The 11,230-nt window shown below is 41.6% G+C and overlaps 1 protein-coding gene and 1 long non-coding RNA gene across 4 annotated transcripts in view; one reads left to right on the top strand and one right to left on the bottom strand.

Annotated features, from left to right (window-relative positions):
- Positions 1-11,230, bottom strand: part of Pdzrn4 (PDZ domain containing RING finger 4) — a 375,018-nt gene that overhangs the window by 61,877 nt on the left and 301,911 nt on the right. The gene's annotated exons all lie outside the window — the stretch shown is intronic.
- On the top strand, positions 3,996-6,828 carry 4930588J15Rik (RIKEN cDNA 4930588J15 gene). The gene is made up of 2 exons (NR_166719.1): positions 3,996-4,114; positions 5,431-6,828. It is a non-coding gene; the product is annotated as an RIKEN cDNA 4930588J15 gene (long non-coding RNA).

Here is an 11,230-nt window from a genome sequence, read left to right as displayed (position 1 = left end):
TACTGAACTATAAGACCTGCTTGACAAAAGTGGCTCAGAATGTATATAAAGACATGGGATGGAAGCCAGGGAACTTGAAAGCAAGAGAAGGCTTAGAGTGTGAGAGTCTGAAGAGTAGCACCTACTCGCTGGGGACTCTTGCACACAGCACCTGATAGGTCAGAGAGAGAGAGTCCAGAAGTTTCTTTAAAGTACTGCTGTAAAACTTGCCTACCTAGTGTCTGCTCCTAGCAAGAACATCTTCCAGAACAAGGATAAAATAGGGATTTTTTTTTTAACAAAACAAAATGAAAAACCAAAAATCAAGTAAAAAGAATATTGGTAAGAGAAGACTGTGACCAATAAATATCTAAAATTTGAGCTTTGAGTTCAGAAGTTAAACTCATATGGACGGTAAGAGACTCAAGAAGAAATACTGAAAAAGGAAAACTGATCACATATAGGGTGATAGGTCAAAGTGCACGGTGGCTTAAAGGGTTAAAAGAGATACAGAACAAAATCTAAATATCTGTAAAGGTAGTATACAGGAGAAGGCAATTTAAATGTTTCTGATTTCCTGTATTGCTTAAAGAAAGGATAATAATTGATTATAGCGAGCCAATTAAAATTTCTAATACACTGCTAAAAGAATAGAAGTAGCATACATAGTTTTCTCTTTGCAAAAAATTAGTATGAGAAAGATAATCCATTCACAAACAGATAGGAAGGAGGAAATAAAGACACAGAAAAGGAAAAAATACGAAGCCAATATAAAGGAAATCCTAATACTTTAAATCCAAATGTAAGTAGTTATGCTGCCTAGACAACACAGAAATACAAACTACTGACAGAAAAATATGCCAGCTCAACTAAAGGGCACAAGAAATCAACACAAGCAAGAGGAAAGCAAAAGAAACATATCTTTACCACACAGATGGGAAACATTTAAGGCAAAAACCAGCCACAGGATATGAAGATAAATCTGGACTGTAGCTATCTTATCGAACAAAGTTGACTTTTGAACAAGAAGTACCACTAGACATATCTTATCATATATTGTCATAAATAATATCAGATATGATATCTATCATATATACGATATATATGACATACCCACCCACACATACACACACACACACACACACACACACACACATATATATATATTTTCTGGACTTCGGCACACCGGAAACCATGATTTCAAAGTGTAGAAAATAAAACTTCAGAGGCAGAATCTCACAGAGCTATGCTGTAATGGTAGCTAACAGATATATCAATCAGAGTTTGAACAGTATGACTAATAAGTTTGATCTGAGTCACAGCTATTGAATATTATCACCAATCACATCAACTACCTATGTTACTTTCAAACAGAATTTGTGTGACTTACTTCCTTCCTTCCTTCCTTCCTTCCTTCCTTCCTTCCTTCCTTCCTTCCTTCCTTCCTTTCGACAGGAGCCCTTTCCATTGTTTAAATTGGCATCAAACTCCTGATCTTCCCACCTCCCCTCCTGAGTTCTGGAATTGTAGTTGTTTGCCATATAAACCATGCTAGGCTGTGAACTAACCATCTATGAACTGTTCTGGGCGTCCATCCTGATGGCAAAGTGATTTTCATTTGTGTTAGTCACAATATACTTACAAATTTTGAAATGTAGTGTTAGTATGTAATATTTTACTATATTCACTCTATGATTACTGCTTCTCTATCTTAATATGTTGAATACTTACAGCAATTCTAAGGGTGTGGCATATGTGGATCCCCATTTTACATATGAGAAAACTGAGGCACAGAGGGTCAAATTACTTTCCCAGGTACATCAAGTACATCAAGTACAAATGAAAATCTGTGTCCTTAGCTCCTGGGTAATACTGAAGAAAACTGTGTAGTGCATAGGAACGCAGCTAATTAAAGATGTATAAGTGCCTTATGAAGAAATGCATGAGCTCTATGGGCAAGCACAAGCAAGGTCATTGAAAGATGAAGAGCTTGTGTGCAAAATTGAAGCATCCCATGGCAAGGATACATTATTCTGTTCAGGTCATTGTATAGATTCAACATCTCCTGAATACTGGTTGCTGCAAGCTAGCAATGCTAACTCAGCAAGTTATATGAGTTTGCAGAAGACTCAGGATAGAGACATGCTTGTCAGGAAAAGGTGGATGATGACCCAGGTAGCTGCTGTTACTTCTAAAGCTACAAGGCAACTTCAGTGACCAGGGACAGACGCCTATGTGTGGAAATGTGATTTATGATGGAGTTGTTTTTACACATCAGGCAAAATGCTGACTTTCAGGCAGCGGTCCTGAAAGCCTATGACAAACAGTACAAATAAGTCCACTTGGCTCCCAGCTTCCAACTCTAATGCAAGTCAACGCTGTGTACATTAAAGTCTAACATAAAAGGTGAAATTATCTTTAAAAATTAGAATACAAATAGGTACCACGTTTTTTATTTGTGTGGTAAGAATTTCTTAAACTAGACTCATGAGCTGTAAAGAATTTTCCAATATGTGTTATTATATTAAATGAAGCTCCTCTGCCAGGTGTGATGACACACACCTTTAATCCCAGCACTCGGGAGGCAGAGCTTGGCAGAGCTCTGTGAGTTCTAGGCCATCGTGATCAACATAGTACATTCCAGGGCAATCAGGATTATAGAGACCCTGACTCAGAAAAACAAAAACCTAAAAACACACCAAAACAAAAACTGAAAACTTCTGTTTATCATAAATATCATAAGAAATACAATTTCATGAATCAGAAAATATTTCTTAAACATGTCAATTACCTAATGAAAGTTACCAAAGTATTAGATATGAAAATATATATGTATGTGTGAACATACCATAACGAAATCCATTATTTTATATAGGCAATATATGTTAATTTTGTACAACAATTGTAAAGAAAAAACTCACGAAATCTTTAGGTGAAAAAAATAATAGACAAGCACAAAAGACTTAGTGTGAGATTATAAGGTGAAGGAAACAGAACAGACCCAATCAACACTTAGGAAAATGCCAGGCATCATCTGTTACCAAGGGGATGAAGATTTTAGATCACAGTGTGATGTCATTCAGACTGACCAGGGAACATTAAGTCTGGAGGTGACAGTTCTCTGCAAGTGCAGTGTGCTGGGTCAACCCGTGTTGGTGAGTAAGAACGGCTCTGGTACTTGCTGCCTGGTAAACCACATCCTTCGTGTTTCCTCTGTCTCTCCCTACATGTTATCAGTCTATTCCAAAGGGGATATTCAGAGGTCTCTATGATGCCTGCTGGGTGCATACTTAAACTGCCTTTTCCAGGAATGCACACAGTACTGAATACTGGTGACAGCTATAATCACTGTGATAAACTAGGAAGTGGGTTCCCAATTTGGGGGTTGGAAATAAAGAGGTGGCAGATACATACATTCAGCGTGCTTGTATGTGTAGAAAGGCAAAGAGTATATTGCTGAGAGTCACAGACAGGACAAGACAAAAAAAAAAAAGACAAAGATGATTATGAACACAAAACCCAGTGGTTACCTCTGTGAACAAAGGTAAGGAGAGGTAAGCAGGCTTAGGGAGAGTGTGCCCAATGCCTTCGGTCGGAGGAATGATGCTCATGAAAGTTGGGATTGGCTACAAATGTTCTTTCTGCCTTTGTTTGAAGTAGTTGAACAGAATTGCCAGCTCAGACTATTTTAGGCCTACAACCTGGGACATAGCCATTGATTTTAAAGTATCATAGAGATCCAGCCATGGTGCCACACATCTTTAATTCCAGCACTAAGATGGCAGAGGCAGTAGAATCTCCATGAGTTCCAGGCCAGCCTGGTCCACATAGTGAGTTCCAGGACATCCAGGGCTACATAGAGAAATCCTGTCTCCAAAGAAAAAGAGGAAAAATATACCAGAGAACAAATGAGAACACAATGACGGAGTCTCGGTCCTTATGAGGTGGGTAGTTCCATTAGGCAAAGGTCCCCTCCCTCCCTGAGGTAACTGTTAGAACTCAGTGTGTTTGTATTCAGTGATCTGAGTCGAGCTGTGGATGCAAGCAGCTTAGAAACAAGCAGAAGGAATGAGAATGGACATCAGAAGATAGAGTTCAGAAGACAGGAAAGGAAGGAAAGCACTGCATTTTATAGGTGATGTGTTCATAAAAAGAGAAAGAGAAAGGGGTTATGGTCTATGGAGGTGAGGTGAGGTATGGGGGAAGGGGATATCTTAGCAGGCCCATGCCACGGTATCCCTTTCCCCCAGGGACCAGCCACACAATGGTAGAGTATAGAATAGAATTTATTCAGGGCATGGGGAGGGGAGTTAAGAGGGTAGTAGAAGCAGAGAAAGGCAGAGAGATGGAGAGAGTAGAGAAGTAGAGGCTGGCCATGAGCACATGGAGAGAAGGGGGAAGAGAATGGGGAAGGGAGGATAGAGCAGGAACAAGGGAAGAGCAAGAGCCCAAGAGAACAAGAAAGGAACAAGAGAGGGAGGAGGGGGCAAGCAGCCCCTTTTATAGTAGGGTCACCTCCCTAGCTTTTGCCAGGGAACTGTGGAGTGGAACATACCTAGCTGTTGCCAGGTAACTATGGGGGTGGTGTTTAGACAGAGTGCTAACATTAGGAATTCTGAAATCACATGTGAGAGGTTCTAGATGAGGAGTTCTAGAATATTCTGAAAGCCCTTGAGGGGTGATTCGAGGACACCCCCCACACACACAACACAGATGATAGAATCAGAAAACGCTATGATCTTATGTCTCTGCTTCGTTTGAAAAGATAGGTGTTTTCTAAGTGAACTGGGTAGTTATTATTTGTGTCCTTCCATGGACTAGTAAGTGCTAACTCTTTGTAGCTTACATGGTGTAAAGATGTTTTGCAAAGATCATACCCACCCCTCCCTCTCAAAAAAACTCCTTTAGGTGAGCCTTAATGGAGACACCAGGGACACTATTTTTAAAAACAAAAGAATGTGTGTGATGCATTGTGATGTAGAAAGAGTCTTCTACTCATCTCCCTTTTCTACTGAGCCAAAGAATGCTCTAGGACAGGAAGGTTTGTGTGGAAAAGGTTAGGAAAAGCAAGCATGTTTATAGAGGGGACAACCCACCACACACCCAAAACCACGATGAAAAATACAAGGTGTGCATTACACACAAGGAAACTCGTCTTTCTGTCTCTCTTCCCCTCTCTGCCACACACAAATGTATAAATGAGCACACAGATGTAGGCAACTCAGAGAGAGAGAGAGAGAGAGAGAGAGAGAGAGAGGGGCCTAAAGGAACAGGCATTTTCAGCTTGGCAAGGAGAGAGAGAGAGAGAGAGAGAGAGAGAGAGAGAGAGAGAGAGACCTAAAGGAACAGGCATTTTCAGCTTGGCAAGGCACTGGTCCAGCACCCCAGGAAGTCCCTCTTTCTGAGCTCTTGGGGCTTCAGCTCACTCTCTGCAAATCACTTCTGTAACAGGCAACCGAACAAAACTGGATGAAAGTCAGCACAGCAAAAGCCAACTGCAACATCAGAAAATGTTTTCTAATGCTGGGTCTATTAGGTCCTGGAGTAATCTCCACAGGAGGAGGTGAAGGCTGTATTCGAGGAGAGACGTCAAACCTCAGTGAAAATTTTGGTTGAAGCCATAAACAAGGCGGATGTTGGCAGCAGATGAAGGCCGAGGCCTTGGGAACATTACCAGGTTCTAACAATTGCAGAAGCGCGATGAAGGAGGAAATCTCCCAGTCCACTGCTGTGTGCTGAAAGTACAGCTTCGAAGAATTGGTTTGCTTTCCAAGAAAACAAAATCAATTTAATCTTCAAGAATATGGCTTCCTACAGGGACCAACTCTAGGAGGAAGAATGGTTCAGCAGTGAAATGCAATAGGTGCAGGCCTGTTGTAATTAGAATTCATCTAGCTGTTCCAAGATTCTCAATTAAAGTAACCATTCAAGACGGTTTGGAGCTTCCACTCACAGTTAATGAGCACACAGTAGGTAGACCTGACGCCTATTGTGATGCTGTTTGCCTTGCAGCTCTGTCCTTCCCAGGTTTCTCCAGCACCGCGTCCTTCTTCCTTGGGTAAGCATAATTCTTTTAGAGAGGAAAAGTTTGTACTTCAGCAAGGGCAGTCCTCTGAGGCTTCCCATTCTTCCCTTCACAAAAGCAGAAGATGGGGCTTGAATGCTTCCCTGTGTATTGAATTTAAAGATAACAGCCGCTCTATTGTTCAGAAGTAAATCCTTTCATTAAAAAAAAAAAAAAAAAACAGAAGAGAAAGAAGAAAGAAAGAAAGAAAAGGGCTCCTTATCCCACATACCCTCCTTCCATGCATGAGGTAATGAACATTTGGGGGATTCTAGAAGTTCACGTCCCTGTAGTCCCAAGATCTTTTCTGTTTCACAGATCTTTTGCTAAATGCATTTGGAGAATTGGTCAGCTTCATGCTTTCCTATGGAAAGCCATAGGAAGCCTTCAGGGGTGAAAACAACCAAATGAAAAAGGCCTCGTTAGCTTCCTGCTCAAGCTGACCAGCCTGCAAATAGCTCACTTGGTGCTGGAAGTTATGTGGATGGGAACAGAGGAGTCTTGGGACAACAGGCACACATCCCTGTGGTGAACTGGTACCAGACGCTGGCAGCTGCAGAGTGACAAAGGAGACCATGCCCCGTTCTTGTCTCATTCATCAGTTTTGACATGTGATGTCCTGACTCCCTGAACATTCATCAAAGGAGACAAATCACATTGAATATCAGCTTTGTCGGAATGACTGAGGTTAGCAGTTGCCTATAGAGAAAAAATGGCTCATAACTAGCTATCATGTAAGGGGAAAAGTTGGTTGCCCATATAAATAATTGTTTTCTTATTTTTAACAGTCATCTATTCATTTAATTTAGCCCACCTCTTTCTGTTCCCATTATGTTCATCTCAATGCTGTATGCATCACATATTGATTCTAAAAGTGGCCCCTGATATGTTTGTCTTCTTTGGTTTTTGTCCTTTCAACTTTGGCTACAAAAAAGGCGGAGCTTTCTTTGGAATACCATCAATTATTTTCTGACATGGATTATCTTCCTACAAATTAAGGTATAAAATCCAAATTTCTCATCTGACACAAAAGGCCTTTCCTTATTTGGTCCATCTCCCTCCCTGCTTATTCCAACCCAGATCCCAGTTAGACAGACCCATCTGCAGCTCATCAACCTAGCTGACCAGTTGGTCCCTGCAACCATCACATTTGTTCTTACTTTTGACATTGTTTAAAATTCTGTGTGGTTCTCCCTGGTGAACTGGCACTCCCTGGAACCAGTCACACCACCCTGTGCCCACATTTACACTGTGAGCACCTAACAAGAGACAGGGTTCCATTTGTTTCTTGCTCTCTGTGTTGAAAAAAAAAAAAGTTTGTTTCCTGACTTAACTGTATCATTGTGGTTTTCAACTCACTGAATGAAAAGCAGCATTGTTTCACTGGAGACATGAAAGCCATTTAAAAAGTTTTTCAAGTCCAAAGCTGAATTGAGTGTGGATATGAGAAATGAAAAATTTACAAGATGTAAACTTAATACCATTGTATGGGATTTCTATAATCTCAGATACTTTTAAGAATGAGACTGCAACTTGCAAATTTGATCTCTAACTACCCAGTGCATGAAGTTATAACATGAAAGGCTCACATAAGTTCATGGTGATGTTTTTATGTATGATATTTTCAAAAGAGTGAAAGGCTTACATACCTCAGTTAATTCTGGAATCTCTTATTCTTAACCTTGAGCAACTCATATTTAATAGCAACATCTCATATTCAAGAAAGACCTTAGCCTCAACATTCCAGCATCTTTGCCTCTTACACACGTGTTCTAGGATTGCTTCGGTCTTTCAGTTCCCACGCTTTGCTACCACTGGAGCTGCCCCTGCTGAACTTGACAAGACAAGCTCCTTGCTTCGATTCTAAAATACAAGGCACTGACTAAACATGTGCCTCACAGAGGGAATTATAAAGTGGGGGACAACTAAATCCAGAAGGAAAAAAGATGTTTGTGACTTGAGAGTCACATAGATCTGTTGGGAACAAAAAAAAGGGGGGGGGGGCGGGGGAAGTGGGGGAAGGGAAAAAAGGCCCATGCCCCGCCAGAGTTCCACTTATTCTCTGGTCAGTCAGGCGTGGGAAGGCTGTTAACTACCTATCCACTCATCCCTGGGTGGGCATTCCTATATCCTACTCTTTAGGGGAGTGGCCAAGGGGCAGCCCTGCCTGGGAACCCTGGAGCTACCTTGCTAAAGCCCCAGGGTTATAGGAGAGAGGGATGAGGGCAGAGGTTCCCAACACTGACCAGAGTGCGCATCAGATCTTGATGGAGCAGAGACTATCTATGGTTTAAGAGCTTTATTATAGAAATGCAGGGAGAAAGAGAGAAGGGAGGGATGGAGGGAAGGAGGGAGGGAGAGAGAGAGAAGGCTAGAGAGAAAGAGGGAGAGAGGAGAGGAGGAGAGGATAAAGGGAAAGGAGAGAGGAGAGAGAGCATGAGAGTGAGGGGTAAGAGGGAGACAAGAGAGTAAGCAGTAAGAGGGCGAGGTGGGGCTGAACACCCCTTTTTATGGTCTTTACTGTTGCTAGGTAACTGGGGAGGAGTTTACCCTGAAGGTCAGAAGCTTATGCCATTGTCTATGTGACTACTGACCATGCTTCTCTTGTGGGAGTTGTGGGGGGCAGTAACGTAGGCAGGGGCCAGAGTTCTGGGAGCATAAGGGAAATGCCTACCATGTCATAAGGGTGAATTATGACCATCAGGGTCCAGACTTCAGCTCGACTGGAGACCAGCCTGCAATTTTCCACACAGATCCTCAAGCTTCAAAACCTGAGTGTGTAAGAAAACTATATACTGGAAAAGATTCACAGCCATGCTTCAAAATAAGAATGGCAACTCTTCATGGATTGGAGATTGGGAGATTCCTGGATGATACAGTACCGAAAGGATTGTGTTAAAGCTTGAAGCTCAAACAAGAAAGACAGAGAACTAAGGGTTACTATTCCACAGTAACACAGTAACAATAATCCAAGTACAGGGCTAGCATCATCCAGCCCCTAGGAGGATGGTGAAGGCATAAACCCCAAGGCTTCCTCCAGCCTTGGTGGCTGCCCGCTCACAGCACAGAGCTACAAGGGCAGCTCTCTGCAGCCCAGGAGACACAAGGCTGAGTCTGTGAATAGCTGTCCTAAGATTAGAAGGGCAGTGTGGTGTTAGGACAGCAGGGTACAGTGGGACAGTAGCACAGAAACCAAACACTATGGAGAGGATAAGGGCGCAGGGGCCAACTGGATGAGGTCAGTCACCACACTGCACTCTCAAGTCAGTTCTCAGCAGCTTGAGAAATACTCGGAAAGTGAGAGGGAACCATCTATTCTTTTAAGATGTCCAAGGAAGGGGAGACCACAGAACATGGGAATAAGAGATCTAAATGAATTTAATCCAAGGTCCCTTTTAAAAATCCAAGCCACTTGACTGTATTTGGCCTTTTGTGACCTTTAACTCTGTGTGCAGCTCAAATCCCATGTTTGAGGAGCCATGGTTCCTATTATACACACAGCATGGAGTTTCTTTTCCTAAAATTCATTTCACCTCTTCCACAAATATTCTGCGAGCCTGGAACTGAATTGAGCTTAACAATAGTCAAATAATGGAATGCTGTCTGATATACCTTCCCCTCTCCTATCTTCCCTTTAACATATCCATAGATGTCTTGTCAGTGGTTCAAGTACACCTCTAGTTTGTTGGAAGTACATTTTTTGAAGAAGGTTTGTCTCTGACCATTTCTTTGTAAAATGCCATTGAGTCTGTCTAGGGGTTGCTCATCCAGAACGGATTCCTCTCTGTACCAAAACAATGCCCTGTCCGGCATCTGTACATGAATACAGTATCTCAAACTCAATATGCCCTAATGCTTAATTAACATCCTGGTTTTGCCACACTGTTCTCCTTCTCCATAGTCCTAACCTTAATAGGTGATGTGTGCTCCATCCAGCAGCTCAGATTCTTAAAGGGGGATCTTAGTTTCATTTCAGTTGCTGTGTCAGTAAAACCCTGTCAAAGGCAGCCTAATGCAGAAAGGGTTATTAGTTCCAGGTTATATGTAGTCCATCTCTGTGGGGAAGACAAGGCAACAACACATCAAGAGCAGACATGGATGGACACACAGTAGCCCTTAGCTCACCATCTCCCCTTTTATAAAACACAGGATCCACTGCTCAGGGGATGGTTTCACCCACGGTGGCAGGTCAATGAAGCATGACTAAGGCAATCAAGATAAATTCTCATGCCCACAGGCCAATGCAATCTGGATAATTCCTCGATGAGACTCCCTTCCCAGGTTACTTTGCATTGGGTCATATTAACCTTTATAAAAAGGAAACAATCTCTTTGATTACACTGATTCTTCAACTAGACTACCTATTTGAAATGTCTGCTCTATTTCAAAAAAAGTTTCCCTACCAACTAACCAATAACCGGTACTTTCATCTGGATTAACAGAACCATCTATTGCTACCTTTTTCTATATCCTTATCAAACCATTATCAGAATAGAAGCCAAAGTAATGTTTATGGCATTTTAAAGTTATTGATTTATATGTTTATTTTATGTGTATTCTACTTGCATGTATGTAAGGGCACCATAGGTGTTAAACCCTCTGAAACTGGAGTTGTAGATGGTTGGAAGCCACTATGTGAATGATGGGAATTGAACCCAAGTCCTCTTCAAGAGCAAGCAAGTGTGCTTGACCATGAATCCATCTGTCAAACCTCGACCTAATATTGGAACACAGAAGCTATGGGTTAAATCACCTTGCAGCTCTTTAGGGGATCTAAGTTTGGGTCCCAGCACCCACATCAAGCTGCTCACAACTGTCTGTAACTCCAGCTCTAAGGAATCGAAGGGATCCAAGGCCTCTGACCTCCATGGGCTTCTATGTTGATATGCATACTCTTCCTCAAAAACATACACATAATTATGAATAATTAAAACATCTTTAAAATCTTTTTAAAAAATCATTTGTTAGATTATGCCAGCCTTTTCTTAAATGCCAGTCCTGTCTTTGAAACATTTAAGATATCTTTATTGAACTTTAAATAAAACCCATCAGCTTGTGATTGGCAAGATCCTGCATCATACATAGTTTGTATCTATTTTCTTTTTTTTAAAACTGGCATTTTAAAATTTTCAGTGTGTAAGCCTTTCACCTTGGGTAAAGTTAGGTGACACTTTAATCTCGATGTTG

The sequence above is a fragment of the Mus musculus genome, chromosome 15 (assembly GCF_000001635.26).
Source record: "Mus musculus strain C57BL/6J chromosome 15, GRCm38.p6 C57BL/6J".
NCBI classification, from domain to species: domain Eukaryota; kingdom Metazoa; phylum Chordata; class Mammalia; order Rodentia; family Muridae; genus Mus; species Mus musculus.
The sequence above is the reverse complement of the archived record's forward strand: the minus strand, read 5'-3'. Positions and strand labels throughout refer to the sequence as shown.